General features: G+C 38.2%; 1 long non-coding RNA gene across 5 annotated transcripts in view; it reads left to right on the top strand.

Annotated features, from left to right (window-relative positions):
* Positions 1-17,538, top strand: part of LOC132362225 (uncharacterized) — a 745,765-nt gene that overhangs the window by 130,269 nt on the left and 597,958 nt on the right. For all 5 annotated transcript variants that reach the window (XR_009502307.1, XR_009502304.1, XR_009502305.1 and 2 more), the window contains exon 3: positions 9,195-9,362. This is a non-coding gene — a long non-coding RNA (uncharacterized LOC132362225). The remainder of the gene's footprint in view (positions 1-9,194; positions 9,363-17,538) is intronic.

Below are 17,538 nucleotides of genomic sequence, written 5' to 3'. Positions count from 1 at the left end.
AATGATGGTTGGAAGGGGGTGGAAATTGGAATAAGGAGTTAGAATCAAGTTATGGTAGGTGGAATATTCAGCCTCAGAAGAACTGACTCTAGCACCATTTGGGGGAATGGGTGGAGTTACCACTTCTAAACAGAATCACTTTTCTGCTAAAGATCCTCTCCTTAGAATTGAGAAAAGATAGCTTTCATGGCTATGGTAGGTGGGGCTGAAATATTGATTATAAAGCATGTGTAAGATCTTCTATTGATCATGATTTACTTGTTGAAGAGATATAATATACAGCTTGTATTGAGTGTACTGCTTTATAATTTCCAAACCCAAATTTACATTTTTCTTGAAATCTTTACTCAAAAACATAGGTAACATATAAACCTTGCTACATTTAGTGTAACTTGCTGCAAGTTTTTGGCAATGTCTTATTCATGTCTACCTCTTTAATCCTCCTTACTGTTCATTCTGATTTTTTTTTTTTTTCTATTCAACTTATATTTTTCTCCTTCCCTTTCCCTTTTGTTCTGTTTCTTTGAATTTACGAGACAATAGTGCCCCTAGGTAGCAGTCCAAAGGTATTACCTGGTATTACCCCTAGTATTAATAGTTAATAAATTGAACTCTATATTAATTCCATGATTTTTTTTTTTATTTACGAGAAACACTTTCATGAGGTTCAACACCTTATTGAACCTAAGCCACCAAAACCATATGCAGCCTTAGACTTATCTTTCATGAATGATGCAAAGAGATTTAAAACTCATAAAGGTCATTCACAATTATACAAATATGAATTCCACTTTAAAAAGTAAACTGTTAATAAATCAGATAAGAACTCTAGCACACATTTTTTCCCCCTAGGGAATCAACTCACATATAAAAAGGAATTACCAAGGAAGTATAAAATAAGAGTAAGAACAGTCAATTTTCTAACTATCCAATGCAAATTTATTTATTTTCACACAGTAACACATTTTTGTCATCTTCAGGTAAACTCCCACAGCATGGAAATTTGTTAAGTAATAGTTACATTATATTTGACTCTTTTCCTCGAGTAGAGCTTCACCTTCATTTTTAACTTAATATCTGTGTTACTGAGTCCAAGCTCATCCTGCTTGCCACATGACAGGCCAATAAATCAGGAGATGAGGTGTTGGAGCAAAGAATAATGACTTTATTTGAAAAGCTGGGAGTCCAAGAAGATGGTGGACTAATGTCCTAGAGAACCATCTTCCTGAGGTCTGAATGCTAGTTTCTTTTATAGAACAAAGAAAGGGGAAGGTGAGGAGGTAAAGTAAAAAGGCCATAAGTTGTTGCAAATATCTGGTTTCAGCCCACATCCAGGAGGGGATGTGTTAATTTCTCCTTTCCTGCAGCCATTCACAGGTGGGCTGGGTCAGGATGTTTCCTGTGAGCTGAACAAAGGTATATTAGTTTTACATTCAGGCATGGGGGTTGGAGACAGGCTTATGTGTACATTAAGCTATAGACAACATCCCTTTAGTGATTAACTTGTAATGAAAGCAATAGAAAACAAAGGTTAAGGTAAAAGAAGCAGATCTAATATGGAGTCAGATTTGTTATTCCCTATTACATCTGGACATTATAAGTGCTCCATGATAATATTCTCTTTCAAAGTAATTTCAACATTTTTTCATTTGATCCTAATAATCCTGTTGTGAGGTAGTAAAATAATTGAGGCAGAGAGGGTAAATAGTGTGAAACAACAGTTATCATTCTTTCCTCTTTTTCTCTATTCCATATACTTGTTCTATTAAGCAAGCTTCTTAGCCTTCCTGTGGCTCATGGTCTCTATCTATAAAATGTTCATTATAACATTACCTACCTTACAGGTTGACTTACTACAATATTCATTTGACCGTTGTTTATAACTGAAAATTGGAAACAGTGTAAATGGCCAAAATAGAAGAACAGGTAAATAAATTTTGTTACATACACGTGATGCAGTGGGCAACCTTTAAAAATCATGTTTTTAATAAATAATAGATTGAGATAATGTTATGATAGAATGTTAAGTGTAATACAAAGCACGATACACAATCAAATATACAGCATTAGCCAAACATATAAACTAATATTTTATATACTTGGGAAAATGATTCAAAGTAAATAAATATTTTAAGATAGTATCAGCAATTATATTTTTCAGATGGGATGTCTGTCTTATTTCAGGTTGCTAAAACAAAAATCCCATTGACTAGGTGACTTAAACAACAGAAATTTATTTCTCACAGTTCTAGAGACTGGGAAGGCAAAGATCCAGGTGCCAGTTCATTCTGTTCCCGGTAAAGTCACTCTTCCTGGTTTGCAGACAATGCCTTCTTGCTGTATTCTCACATGGCAGAGAAAACGTGAGAGCTCTAGTCTTTCTCTTCTAATAAGGACACTAATTCCTTGTGGGGGCTTCACCCTTCCAACCTCATCTAAATCTAATTATCTCCAAAGGCTCCACCTACTAACACACCATCTCATTTGAGGTGTTTCAACATATGAATTTTGGGGGGATGCAACCACGCCATCCATACATAACAGTTACCTTTTTAAGGTATTTTAATACACATTTTGAACTTTTTTTCTACAGTAAGTCCTACAACTTTTATAGGAAATGTATCACAGTAGTGTTTCTAATAGCAAAAATCTTGCAAGAGCCTAAATCTCCTTCATCAAAAGGGAAATACTAATTATGGTATGGAACAGTCATACTTGAGAATATTACTCAATTTTTAAGAAGAATAGAAAGATGCCCAAGATTTATTTTGAATAAAAATCAACAAGCAATCCCAAGCAAGACCAGTCTTTAAGGCTTGGTCTGAAAACGGAAAGTGTGGACTCAATTAAAATTACTCTCACTTTCACTACTTAAGCAATAACTGATCAGTATGAAGGATGCACCAGATTTTGAGCTTATTAGCAAACGAATCTGCTCCTAATTTCCTAATAGAGACTTACAAAGACTCACAAAGCTTGGAGGTCCCCCAAGTCTATGAGAAGTGGGGAATCCCTCAGAACAGGTGGGAGTGGAGGGTGGGAGTGTGAGCCCCACCTACTCTACAAGCAGCCTTTGCTGAGACACAGTGTTATACTTCCATCCTCTTTCTTACTTTGTTACAGAACTTAATCTAGTTTCAGTGCAACAGTTTATGTAATCTCGTTTATTTGGGAGAAAAGTTGTATACAAATGCAAAGCAAGATACATAGTCAGTTGTTTATAGTCATTACCTCTGGGAGGAAAACACAGAGAATGTAGAGGATTTGATCTTTTCCTGTGTGTACTTCTATATTTGAATTTTTTCCCCCAAAATTCATCTCCCAATTGAGTAATGAAGAAAATAGTAATACTTGTTAGACAATGATTATGTAGGTCTTACCTGGTTCAGTATAAATGTAAGTAAATTATAGATTGATTAATAACTCATATGTTATATATAATAAAATAATACTGAGTCAAGGAAACTTTGCCAAATGAGTTTGTCACCCTGACCTCCAATAGCTTATAAGGGCAAGTAACCAGTAATATAGCCAGTTCAAGGAATGTTATTGGCCACTTGACCAGATTCCACTTACCATCTCCTCAGTCTGTTCTTCCTACGAATGAGTCTTGGTCCATGACCTTAAAGAAAGTATGTTTTAGCCAGAAGGATCAGTGGACTGTGTTGGACAAGACGTGGGACTATTCATGTGACATTTATTTATCATTTTCTAAGCAGCTATTATATGTCAGTCATGGAGGATGCAGAGGTGTGTAGTAAGCAGCCTACGCCCTCAGTGAGCTTGCTGCCTGGCAGGAAAAGCAGGCCACTGCAGGTATTATTAGCAGAGAATTCAAGGGCTGGGCTCTGGAGGTGGATCCGGATTAGCAGACGCTGTGTGATCTGAGGGGAATGGCTTAACCTCACCCCTGCTCAGTTTCCTCACCTATAACATAGGACAATCATGGTGTCTACTTCTTCAGGTTACTGTATGGATGAACTGAGATAACATATATAAAGTTTAACTTATTATAATTATGATTTAAATGAATAATTTTGATGTATTGTGACAAGAGCTGTATCAGTGGTCAGCAAAAATGATGTTAAGGTAGCTGTGATGATGTGGTTCAGTGGAAATCACATGTACCACTGATACCTTCTGTACCCTTGGTTCATAATGTGAGCACGTGGATCCTGAAGTAGGATGCTGGCGGTGTCTTTAGTGGTTTTGAGAGATTCCATTAGTAGAGTCTCTGCCTCTTAGGAGAGGTTGTGCCGGCTGCGTTTGGTGTTCAAAACAGTCTCTTCACTATAGGTCTCAGTCTCCTGTGTTCACAGAAGAGCAATGATTCATAAACCATTAAGAGATCCCAGTCTGTAGTTCCATTGTCTACTGTGAGGGGCGTGTTGGAGGATGTGACTCCCTCTCCACTGTATTCTTCCATGAAAGGGGCTTGAAGCCCGTGGGCAGAAGGCTAGATCGGGCTTGACCGTGTCTGAACGTGCAGACCCGCCCACTGCACAAACCTGACCCTCTTGCTCACAATCTGAATATTCAGTGTCTGTCTGTGATGAGTCACATAAACAATATTCAGACCATTTTTTTTTCCAAAGCAAAACCTTTTGCTCTTGCTCTGTGTTCAGTGTTCTTGCCTCAAAATTGGCTGTGGACAGCTTCTTTCTTCTGCTGGACAGAGTGCCCAGAGTTAGTTAACACACTAGCTGGAGACTGTTACACGGGAGGATGAAGGTGGCCAAACAGGTTCCGTTCCCCTGTCATAGAGCCGGGGGAGAAATGCACCTACGTATCGCAGAGGGATTGGAACTTAGAATAAAGGTGGTCCTCTTGACCTTGCAAGCCCTTTAAGCAGGGGTGAAATTGTTTTTCTGAGAAGTTGATTGTTATGACTCTCAGAGGTTTTTCTTTTTTTCAGTATTTGCTTTTCATGATGCAGCAAGGCACTAAATGATTTAAGGGTAGATCTTATTCAAAACCACTTGTTCTGCTTAGCTAACTCATGGGTTCTAAGTGGTTCATGAGTATCCTTTTAAAGTCCTATTATGATAAATGAGACCAAATGGCATGTTTTGCCATATTGTCTAAATTGGTCACATTTTTCTGTATATTGCCTGACTCCTCTAAAATTATAAAATAGGTTAGGAGATAAATTATGTAAACCAGGACTCATGCTCTAGAATTCAGCCTCTTGTGGATAGCATGCCTCTCTATTAAAGTAAGAGGAAACTCAGGAAGAAAACAGTTGGATTTGTGACAAACTTTCCTGCCTTGGCTAAAATGACTTCTTTTTCTTCTCTTTACTTTTTGATGTTTATGTTCATCATAGATAGAGATCTTCCAGGTCCCCAAGAACGTCAGCACCACAGGTAAAGTGGGAACCTAAGAAGCCAGTGCCTGCCAGAGGCCCATGTTGCTTAACTGGATTGATCTTGTACCATGGCGTTAAAAATAGACATCATTAGTTCCTAGGGGCTGTCTTCAGGATGTCATCAGAACTGAAAAAATGACTCCACATACCAAAAGAGGGAGAATGTGGAAAAAAAATGTCCTGAATATTGTTTATGTGGCTCATCACAGACAGACACTGAATATTCAGATTGTGAGAGCAAGACAATTAAATTCTGTGAGCCTCATTTTTCTTATATGTGCAATAGGTCAAAACTGTTGTACCAATATTTTTTTTGGCTTTCATGTAACATATCAATAATAGGCTAGGTAATTAGATCAAAGTGTTTTACCTAACAGAGGTTCATCCAGGAAGAGGAAGTCATTAATAACCCCCCACCATAGTAGGCAGAATACCCTCCCCCTGCCAAAGATGTCCAAACACTAATCCCTGGAAATGTGAATATGTTATAGATCTTAAATCGGGATATTATCCAGGATTATCCAGGTGGTTCAGTTTCATCACACGAGCCTGTAAAAGCAGAGAACTTTTCCCTGGCTAGAAGCAGCAGAGGAAGACAGAGAGATGCAGCAGAAGGGGAGAGATCTGAAGTGTGAGAGCAACTCTCCCTCTGCTGTTGCTGGAGGGAAGTCACGTGGAACCCATGAGAAGGAATGCAGGCAGCCTGTGGAAGCAAAGGACCATCCCTGCTGACAGCCAGCCAGGACCTCAGTCCTACAACAGCAGGAGCTGCACTTAACCAATGACCTGAAAGAGCTTGGAAGGTGGTTTTTCCCTAGAGCCTCCAGAACAGAACACAGTATGATGATACCTGTATTTAGTCCTTGTAAGACTCTAAGTGGAAGTCTTCACTAAGCCACACTGTGCCCAGACTTCTGATCTATAGAACTATGAAATAATTAATGGATGTTGTTTAAAGCCACTATGTTTGTGGTAATTTGTTACAGCAGTGATAGGAAACTAATACACCCTCATTGCTAGGAGAAAAAAAAAGCTTGAGGGAGGTAATAAAGCATGTGGCTCCAATACCTGGTCTCCTCACTCTTCCAGACCCTCAGAGGCTGCAGATGGCAGAAGGGGACACGTGCTGGAAAAGGGTGGGCCTCCCGAAGGAGGTCTCTGCACAGGATGTTCTACCTACCTGGGTGCCAGTGCATTATCTCTTGGTAAAGGCAACTTGGCAGTGTCATTTGCTTAGGTGAGAGGAGGCCTTGAAGTTGAACTTTGCTGGGCAGCAGTTGGTTCCACTGTGCATAGGTGAAACCAAGTAGTCACTGCAGGCTCCACTGCAGGGTTTGAGGGGAAGCTGAAAGCCAGTGTGGGGTCCACTGGCACAGGGAACTCTTTGGAGCCCTAAGTAGAGCAGATTTTCTAAGCTGTCACAGTTGTTGGATTCAATTGTAAATGCAAATAAAGCAGGCAGCAGTAAAATAACAGCATTGCCTTGGAGACCAGAGGGCCAGAGATGCAGTGCCTGGAGAGAGACTGGCTCATTCTCTCCACTGTGAGGTGGTGGGAGACACACACCTCCCTTCCACTGGCACGTACATTCAAGCATAATTTTGAAGAGGAGCCAGAGAGATGGAGAGAAGACCAAGAAGTCTGGGACAAAACTTATCTTATTATTTTTCTAAGAAAGAGCTTTACCATCATAAAGGAAGCATTAAGATAATCAGATGACAATAAAGTTAAAAACCTGATGAAAGTTGTTTCTATTCTGCTGCCGATTTTAGGGGCTCAGGAGGAAAGACAAATTAATTAAAAACAAAAGAATTTCATTTTCTCATGATGATGGATGTGTCAACCTGACTGGTTTACGAGATGCCCAGATAGTGGATAAGATATTTCTGGTGTGTCTGTGAGGATGTCTCAGGAAGAGATTAGCAATGGAATCCGTAGACTGAGTAAGGAAGATCCACCCTCACCAGTGCAGGTGGGCATCATCCAATTGGCTGAATGCCTGATTAGAACAAAAATGTGGAGGAAGGGTGAATTTGCTCTCTTTGCTTGAACTGGGGCATCCATCTTTCCCTGTGCTTGGACATCAGTGTTCCTGATTCTTGGCTTTTGGACTCAAACCAGACTTAACACCATCAGCTTCTCAATTCTCAGGCCTTTGAACTCGGACTGAATTACACCACTAGCTTTCCTGGTCCTCCAGCTTTCAGATGACAGATTGTGGGACTTCCTGGCCTCCATAACCACGTGAGCCAATTCCTGTAAAAAAAAAATCTCCTCTCATAAATATATCTGTATATATCCTATTGGTTCTGTTTCTCTGGAGAACCCTGACTAATGCACTCATGTTGTGTGAATTTTATTTTTGCCTGTGCTACTGTATACACCTTTATCCCCCATAAAAGTGTCAGTTCTCAGAGATCAGGGCCTAGTATCTTATAATTATATCTCTTGTATTCCCCAGAATTCCTAGATTTCAGCACAAATAATAGGGGTGATTCAATGCAGATAACTGGCCTGTTCCTGCCAACATTTGTTCTGGTTGGTCAGTGCCCATATTATCCAGTTATTCAATATTTTAATATCATACCTCAAGTGAATTTTTCCTTTCACATTTTCTTATGATAATTTTTTAACATACAGAAAAGTTGAAAGAATTGTGCATTGCCTATCCCCACTACCTAGATTCTGCAGTTCAGCTTTTGCTATATTTGCTTTATCACACATATGTCCATCATTCCTCTAGCCATCCATCAATCCATCTTTTTTTTTTTTTTAATGTTCTTAAAAGTAGGTTTCAGACTTCACCCCTAAGCACCTCTGCACATGCACCATTGATTTAGAGTTTGATATTTGTTTACTGCTTGTTTGTTTTTTTTTAAATAAGACCTAGGCTGAATATATATTTTGTATTTGGAGTTTGACACGTGGGGTAATTAAGATTAACACAATGATAGCTTGACCAATAGAAGGCTACTGTGAACAGTTGATAGCTGAGTTAGGAATTTGTAGACCAAGATGAAATTTTGATTACAATAGCAAATAGAGATCCTCTTTATAATCTCTCTTATCAACAAAGTTTATTTAGAATAAATAGGAGAGAAAGTCAAATACATTCCAGGAGTCTGAGGTCTCAAGGTAAAGGCTGATTCTAATGGAAACTCTCTAGATTGTGATGAATCATATAGCTTTCCCAGCAAAGGTTAAAGGAATATTGATGAAGTCAGAGATCATTTCAGCTGTTTTAAAACTCTCAGTTTTTTGACCTATGCTTCTATCAGGTTATGAAGCTAATATTCTCTCCATCAGTTGAACAAGCTATACAAATCATTAAAATGGTACATTTAGACAACTGTCTTACTTCATCATATCATTTGTCTGTGCAAACAAAGTCTTGTGGTTCTAACTATTGCTCCCACCTCAAAAACTTCATAACTTATACAATATGTACACCATTTTAAGTGTCTACTAATGGTAGACACACAAGGGAAGGGAAACATCCCACAAGGGAAGGGGAATGTTCACACAAGGGAAGGGGAACATCATTCCTTGGATAATAACTTGGTAAATTCTTGAAAAACTGATTATATTGTATCCAGTTATCCCAACATGTTGCATCTTCATTGCCCCCTCCCTTCTTTCTCCCCTCATGTGGGGGCAGAACTGGTTCATTCTGAGTCATGATTTTAGAATTGATTTTACTTTTCTTCTGCCCTGGTATGGAAAAATCTCAAAAGCAACTGAGGGAGCTGAAAGAATATGAAAAGCCTGCTATGAGCAAGATTTAGCTAAGGAACATCTAAAAATTGATTTGATATTTGTTTCATAGGTGAAACTTTATCCTTGGTCAGCTTGAGGTATTGCATTGCAAACCAATCAATCCTGCCTGATCTTTCAAAGTCTGCAAAAGCCTAAGTGACCCGTTACACAGTCTGCCCAAAGGACATGGACTTCGTCGTCTACAACACAGAAGAAGAGATCCAATCTTGAGACAAAAGTAAGTATATGCAACAAAGTGTATTTCCAAAGTGCTATAGAGGCCCTCTACTCTTGTGGCAGTCTTGAGCAAAAGATGGGGAGAGGCTCAGGTTGAAGAGGAAGCTGTATGAGGAAGGTAAGCCTAAATTCCTGTTGTTACCCAGCCCCATATTGTTGTTTCCAGAGCACTATCAAAGTCTTCATGGATGGAATATTTTGACACAGAAATTCTGGATTCACACAGTTCCTGGCACCTAGGAAGTGCTCCATACATGGGCCAAGTGCTTGCTGAGTGAAAGTCCACAATTCAGTATCTAGGGCTGTGAGCAGAGGCTTACAATCAAGGTCTATCCTCCCTCTAGAAGTCTAGGTTCTAAAGGATCCATCCTTCCACAGAAAATGCTTGACGACCAATACGGACATACCTTCATTTAGGGGGACTCTGGGGATGCTACACCACAGCTGCAAATTTCAAATTTGCAGATTTCTAGGGGCCAGGTTTGTATTGTAAATGCCTGAAACATTGGGAAAAGTGTGGGAAAAATAGCACAGGCATAGCAATTGATTTTCAGCTACAGCCTCAGGGAAACAAGAGGGAGTTGTGAGGACTGTGGCAAACTAGAAATCCTGTGCTCTGTCTAATGCGGAGAGCTGCATTCAGCTTCAGTGGTTTAATGCCTCATGAAACTGCATGCTCAGTAATGGGGAGTTCCTAATTTTTCAAGAACAGCTGGAATTTGATTTGAAATTATTAATTTTTAAGATCTGACAGACTACCAGCATTTGGGATCTCAGCTCTCAATTTAATGAATACAAGGTTCTAGTTTCAGTTTGGTGACAGAATGGCCATTCCAGCATCAAGTGTCAACATATAGGGAAGTGTAACTAATGACTGCTACTGTGTAGAGTCAGCAGATCTCTACTTCAATTCTCTTTTCTTTTTGTGATGAATCTTTCTGTTGTGTTGAATCCTGTCTAACAATTATAACTATACCTTTTAGAGTTCAGAGGAATCTAATCTCTGTGCTGGTTTATATTGATGGAGGAAGCTAAGTTTCCAATAGTCTGAACTCACAAAACTGTTCAGTAGCTTACTCGGAACAGAGTGACCAGTCTCCCTGCCCAGGTCAGCGTGTTAACCAGAAGAACATGGTGCCTATCCACGTCCAGCTGAATTTCACATCTGTTAGGCTCTTTTTCCACAAACCTCAAAGAACATGTGCTAGATCAATTTATCATCCTAAAATTTCTATAGGGAGGGCCTGCAATATTATACATGAAGTAAAATAATACTAATTGAACTTTGGGGAAACTGACATTCTGCCTCTTCCATGCTCACCATCACATTGAGATAACTGAGGGAAAAGGCATTAAAAATTACTAGTGATAATGGCTGGACTGAAGGCGGGTCAGATGTAGGAAAACATTTGAGAAAGGCAGATCCTCCGCTAGAGCCCACTAGTTAGTTCCCAGGTTTGTGTTGTCCCTGATTCCTCACGGCACTCTTCTCTCTCTTCTGGCAGACATATTCTCTAAGAACACATTTGAGGCTCAAACACTTTAATGTTGAATTTCAGGCAACTTCTTAGCTCAATGAAGAAGAAACATCAGAGCAGTGTGTTGCTTTAAGGGCAGTTGAATATACAAGACATCATGGTTTTTCCTGACAACACAGGGCAGATGGGGTTTGCATACCTCATAGGAAATGTGTCCTCTATGTTGAACCACAGGCTGGGATGGTGAGCAGGGAAAAAAACTACAGGTGAGCAAAGCTCAGTGTACCTCTGTCATGATTTAGACAGGATGCTAAAGGAAGTGATACGGCACCCAGAGGGCAGGAATTGACACTTCGGGGCTGGAAAGGCAAGTGGTCATTGTCCCAGTGTGTCAGGCATTCACAGGCAGGATTCGGTCTCACAGGAAGGACCAAATCATGCCTCGATTAGTCAGGGATTTGGAATGCACCTGAACCTATACGTGGAGAAATCAGAGCACTTGGTTCAGAGACCAAGACTGGGAAAAAAGGTGAACTTAACTGGATTTATAGTTCTGAAGAGGATTAGTATTGGCTTCCATTGGCCAATACCTGAAAGTTACTGTAGAGGATTGAATTGTGTCTTCCCAAGAGAGATGTTCTTCTTAAATCCCGGTAACTATGATTATGACCTTATTTGGAAATAAGGTTTTTGCAGATGTTATTAAATTAAGGATCTCGAATAAGACAATCCTGGATTTAGAGTGGGCTCCAAATCTAATGACTGATGTCCTTATAAGAGAAAGGAAAGGAAATTTGAGACACAGAGAAAAGAAAGACACATGAAGATGGAGGCAGATATTAGAGTTAAGTAGCTTCAAGCCAAGTAACACCAGGACCTACTTACACACCAGAACCTAGGAGAGAGTCATGGAACAGATTCAGAGCCTCCAGAGGGAACCAACCCTGCCAATACCTCGATTTTGGATTTCTAGTCTCCAGAAGTGTGAGACAATAAGAATCTGTTGTTTTAAGCCAGATGATTTGTAGTATTTTGTTACAGTAGCCCTAGGAAATTAATACAGCTACTGTGCCTGACCTCTGACATTATTATTCTCTAGATGTTGTTTTCCAGCTAATGTGAAAGAAGTATTTGTTTTAATCACCTTTCATTTCTCTTTCCTCTTTTCTTCACAGTAAAATCTATTTTTTTAAGCTCTGGGAATGAATTAAAAATTAAAGTTCTATGGTTATAGTAAAAAAAAAAATCAGTGTCTAGATGATTTAGAGTTGGTCATTAACTGGAAAACATAAAAAATTAAATCTCCATTCTAGAATTAACTGCAGTATTCACTCAAAAAATTATTTTTCATTAATTTATTCATTCTTCAACCCATTTCAATCAAATGAAATATTTACCAAATGCCTCCTCTGTGCTAGAAATTATTCTTCTAATTACTTGGAAATACATGACAAATAAGAAAGACAAGGTGTCTGCCCTCTTTGCATATACATTTTGGTGATCTAGACAGGAAATAAACAATTAATCAAATAAGTAAATAATTCCAGGCTGTAATAAATGTTGGTGACATCTCCATTTATTTTCCTGTACTCCCTGGTATTAGCACATTTTGATTCTTGGTTTTAATGGTCACTAATTGCTGAATAGAATGAAGGGGAGAGTTCAAAACATAGCTATTTAAACTAAATCCCATGATTCGCAGGACCCCTGTTGGATTTCAGCTCTATCATGCCTGGTTATATCTGTATTTGAGCTTTGAATTCACACTAAATGGGGAATCAAAGCCATTTAATTGGCAACACAGCATTGCTGCTGTTACTTGATACATAATTGAAAATAACCTCAGTGGCAGCCCCAAAGCTTAGATGTCAGAAAGCTTAATATCCTTTCCCTTCTAATGCAAATCACTAAGGAAAGAGCTGAAAAATTGATTCAATGTTATATGGACTGTACAGAGGTGTTAATACCATGGAGACTTATTTCATGTTAAAAAACTAAGATAGCACAAAAGCTCAGGAGTAAAAACAATTTATATACAGATATCAGAGTTCATTATTTTCTTGCTTATTTTTTTCCATTTGCCCATATAGGGAGTAATTAAGCTATTACGGTAACTCACAATATGGACTAGCTTCAGTTTCATTTCAGGTGACAGTGTGACAGATGTCAAGAAACCAAAGTATTGTGAGACAAGATCTCCTCCCCACCCCTGCTGGCCCAAATATGCAGAGTTTACAAGAGGAACGGAGAGAGACTCTGTTCCATCACTCTTAACCTCTTTACAAGATCAGAAAAATTTAAAAAGAGGGTCAGACAGAGGATTGAAAGGGAGACTGACAAGTAGATTTTTTTGGTGAGAGTAGTTGTGCTACTGTGAGGCTCCTGACCCATCTTTGGGAAAGGGTAGGGTGGAGTTACACTAACTCCCACTGCAGTGAGAAGGGCTTTCAGAGGCCTCCTGGGGAGCATTGGGAGGCAGAGAGGATGCTATCTTCTTGAAAAACCCAAAAGCAAGGGCAGGGTTGACTTAGCTGCTTTGTTGGAAGAGCCAGGACAGTCAGTGATGTAGTGTTGAGAACAGTCCAAGAGTCTGTTGTGTCAAAGGATGCGTGAGTATTTCCCATGCAGATGTGGACCACACTGCAGAGGTAGCCAGAAAGGGATCAACTTGGATTCTCTTCCATAAAGTCTGCAAAAAGCAAGAAAGTCTCAGCAGAAAGAGGCTGGATTTCCTGGATGCCCGGGATCTGAGAAAACATCTATCTTAGTCCAAGGAAATGCAGAGAGGAATCTCCAAGGAGACTCAAGAGCACCCCATTAAATGTACTCCGCTGTAACATCTTCAGAACCAGAAGGGAAGAACTTATCAAGCTCAGCAAGACCTGTTCTATCCTTATCTTTCCAAATTTTCCTACTGTTCATTCTAGGGAGAATGCAAGAGCAGTTAGAGGCGGGGGGAGACAGCGAGCAGGGAGATGAGAGAAGACAAGCAAGCATTCTTTTCCCACTTCAGGTTTCAAACCTCAGCAGAAGAGAAGGTTTAAATTGAGATTAGATTTTTCAATATTGCAGAGAAGTGAAAAACCTAAATTTTGACTTGAGGCTGCCGGCAATTCATAGCGACTGTAGAATTGTCTATTACCTGAGAGTGAGTGGAAGATTCACAAACCTTCAAAAGTTTTCATACAGGGACAGAGGAAGAGTAGAAAAATTTAAAGTGATGCTTGGAGGGAGAATTAGAGATGCATTTTGATCACAGGTCCATGTCATACTTACTTAACATATTGTTTACACTTCATTATTGAAATATTTTCCATAGATAGAATTCTGGGATTTGAATCATTGTAAATTCATTTTCTTTAATTTTTTGTGACATTCAATTAAAAAAATTTCTTTGAGAAATAATAAGATCATACAGTAATCTCATTAATACATAACGTTAAATGAGGTGTTTTCATATTCTGACAATATAAATCTTCAAATGAGTCATAAAATATATGCTAATATGTACAGTATTTATACTCAAGTTCTTTCTGTTCTATGTCATTTATGAGGCCAGAAGGACCATTGTCAAAGAGGAATTGCAGGTTAATGACATGGTCCACCATGAGGGACTAGCCTGTATTTGCACATATCAGCCGTATCAGTTTAGAAGGTGGTTCTCTCGTTTGGGACATGCCAATTATTTTCATCAGCTGGCATATTTGTAAATCTTTAATTTTTATTAATGTGAGTATTGGTTCCTTAAGTGAGTCTGCAGGAGTTGTCTTGTTTCTTTTTAAAAAAAGTGAATCAGATGCATTATATATAGAATGGATAAACAACAAGGTCCTACTGTATAGCCCAGGGAACTATATTCAATATCCTGCGATAAAACGTAGTGGAAAAGAATATGAAAAGAATGTATATATATATATGTATAACTGAATCGCTTTGCTGTACAGCAGGAATGAACACAACATTGTAAATCACCTATACTTCAATAAAATAGTTGAATTTACATATAAAAATGAATTATTCCCATTAAGATATCTTCCTCTTTATTTTAGTACAGTGAAGTCTGGGTAAAGTTCAGATAATGAAAAGAGAAATGATTTATTCAAGTTCAAGTACTTTAACTAGTGGTATACGCTGTGAGAATGAAACTAGCAGTACGTGGCAGCCCTTGCGCATCTGAGCAGCCCCGGTAACCTGCACTCTGCTTCTTTCACTATCCTGATCAGCATGACAAAGGAGTAAGACTTTTGTGTACTTTAAAGTTAGCGTGAAACGTGGGCCTAATCACACTAGAATAAGATGTTTTCTCTCTTTTTAGTTTATCTAATACATTTTTGGTGGAATTGATTACAGGAGCATAATATCAGATATGAGTCATCCATAAAGTAAGTGGACTCTGTAGAAGCAGAAGTATGCAATTCTTTTTTTTTTTTTTTTGAAAGAGCTGTTTTATATTAACGACTTTAAATCATTACTAAACTAGAGCTATAGGGAGTGGAGTGCTGCAAGTTAGCTGCCCGTCTACAGGAAGATACAAATTCCAAGCTAATTAAAGAAGCTTTTCAATTTAGGTCCAGTGAATACATTTAAAAGTTACATCATATTTATCAAGTGAACATAATTTAATATGATAATTCAAAGAGAACTAGTTGAAAAGAAACTATTGTAGTATAATCAGCTGGGAGGCATATTTTATAAAAGCAGTTTAAAAAGTTAATTTATCTTGATTTTATGAGAAAATGATTCTTGTGTTTAAGAGTTGATAATTATTGTGGAAAGGCTTCCTCAAGCTTTTGCACATTTAGAAAAGATTGATGAGTATAAGACAAAAATTATTTGTTTTTATTGTAGTTGAAGGGAAAATCTGTGCATGCTTCTGAAATAATTTTGCAGCTGTAGCTTTCTTCAAAATCAGGAGTTCAGCACATACATTTTTGAGAACTGGGATTCATTATTGTGCTATAAACTGATGTGGCAACCTTTTAAAAATGAAACATACAAAATGTTTTAAAATTCTTCTCTCTGGCTTTAAGTAGGTTATAATATCTGCATGAAGATTTCATTCCTGGTGCCCTAAAAATCATCATTATTTTTCATATATTTGTGTCTCTTACATTGTGAGTTGTAGCTTTAGATTTTTTTAGTCAAAATATTTTATCTCTCAATTTTTTTATGATCTGGAAATTTATATTTAAACTTAATTATTTAGAAGATTTCGTGAAAGTGTTACCCTCTTGGAGACAATAGTTTAGAGAAAATGCCATGAGTATATTTTCCTTGCTATGTGATAATAACTCATCAAGAAATTGTTAAAACTGTAGATATGTCTTCATTAAACCATGAGATTAAAAGAAAACATTAGATTAAATGTGATCTATGGACTGTGAATCATTTCTCCCCTATTTACATTATAGCTCAATATTCACTTGCTTCATTTTTCTTTCTCCATTCAATTATTGATACACAATTTTCCAAGGTATCCAAATTTAAAGTTGTGACATCATTGTCTAACTGAACTCCCTCATTTCCACATCAAGTAAGTTCTTAGTCTTATCTTTATCTTCGTGGGGTCTGCATCTATTGTTTTTTGGGTTTTTTTTTTACATCTTTATTGGAGTATAATTGCTTTACAATGTTGTGTTAGCTTCTGCTGTACAACAAAGTGAATCAACTATACGTATACATATACGTATAGCCCTCCTGCGACTCCCTCCCATCCTCTCTGTCCCATCCCTCTAGGTGGTCACAAAGCACCGAGCTGATCTCTCTGTGCTATGCAGCTGCCCCCTGCTAGCTATCTATTTTACATTTGATAGTGTATATATGTCCCTGTCACTCTCTCACTTCGTCCCAGCTTACCCTTCCCCCACCTCCCATGTCCTCAAGTCCATTCTCTACGTCTGCGTCTTTATTCCTGTCCTGCCCCTACGTTCATCAGAACCATTTTTTTTTAGGTTCCATATGTATTGTTGTTTATCTTTGCTTCTTCTGCTGCATTTAGCATCAAGTTTTGTGTATAGTAGGTTCTCAATAAATATAATTGAACAAAGGGAATTTAAATGTTTGCTTAATTTAATACTTTAGGTTATTGAGTTGGGAGAATTACTGTTGGTTTGATTAGTAACTATGTTTCAAAGTGTTGCCCAGCATATAATATTCTTTCTTCCATCCATTCAAAGAAAAAGAGTCAGTGGTCACTTCTTATGAGCCAGGAACTGTCCTAGGTCCTGAGAATAGACTTATAAGGGGAAAAAAAGACATGGTCATTGCTCTGAGGAACTTGATATTCTGGTGGGAAAAAAGTAGAAATAATAAATTATAATAGTAGAAGATACTTTTTGAACACATTATGTGCCAGGCACTGTACTAACTACTCTTCATACATTATTTCATTTTACTTTTAAACTTAATAGTTCCATTCATTTATTTAACAAATACTTTTTTTATTATTTTGTGCTAGGCACTATTTACCATAGTGTTTTAGAAAAAATATATAACATAAAAGAGTCTAGGGCATAACGGTAAGGAGAAGTGATCTCTTCTTAACAGAAAAATTGGGGAAGGTGTCTCTGGGGAGGTCATATACCAGCAGGAGTGAGAGAGTGACCCTTGAGTAGATTTGGAAGTAGAGTATTGCAGAAAGAGGAACAAGAAGTGCTACCATACTGAGGTGGAAATGAGCTTGTTTTGCTCCAGAAACTG

The sequence above is a fragment of the Balaenoptera ricei genome, chromosome 3 (genome assembly GCF_028023285.1).
Source record: "Balaenoptera ricei isolate mBalRic1 chromosome 3, mBalRic1.hap2, whole genome shotgun sequence".
NCBI lineage: Eukaryota > Metazoa > Chordata > Mammalia > Artiodactyla > Balaenopteridae > Balaenoptera > Balaenoptera ricei.
Note: the sequence above shows the minus strand (reverse complement) of the source record. Positions and strands in the feature narration are given on the sequence as shown.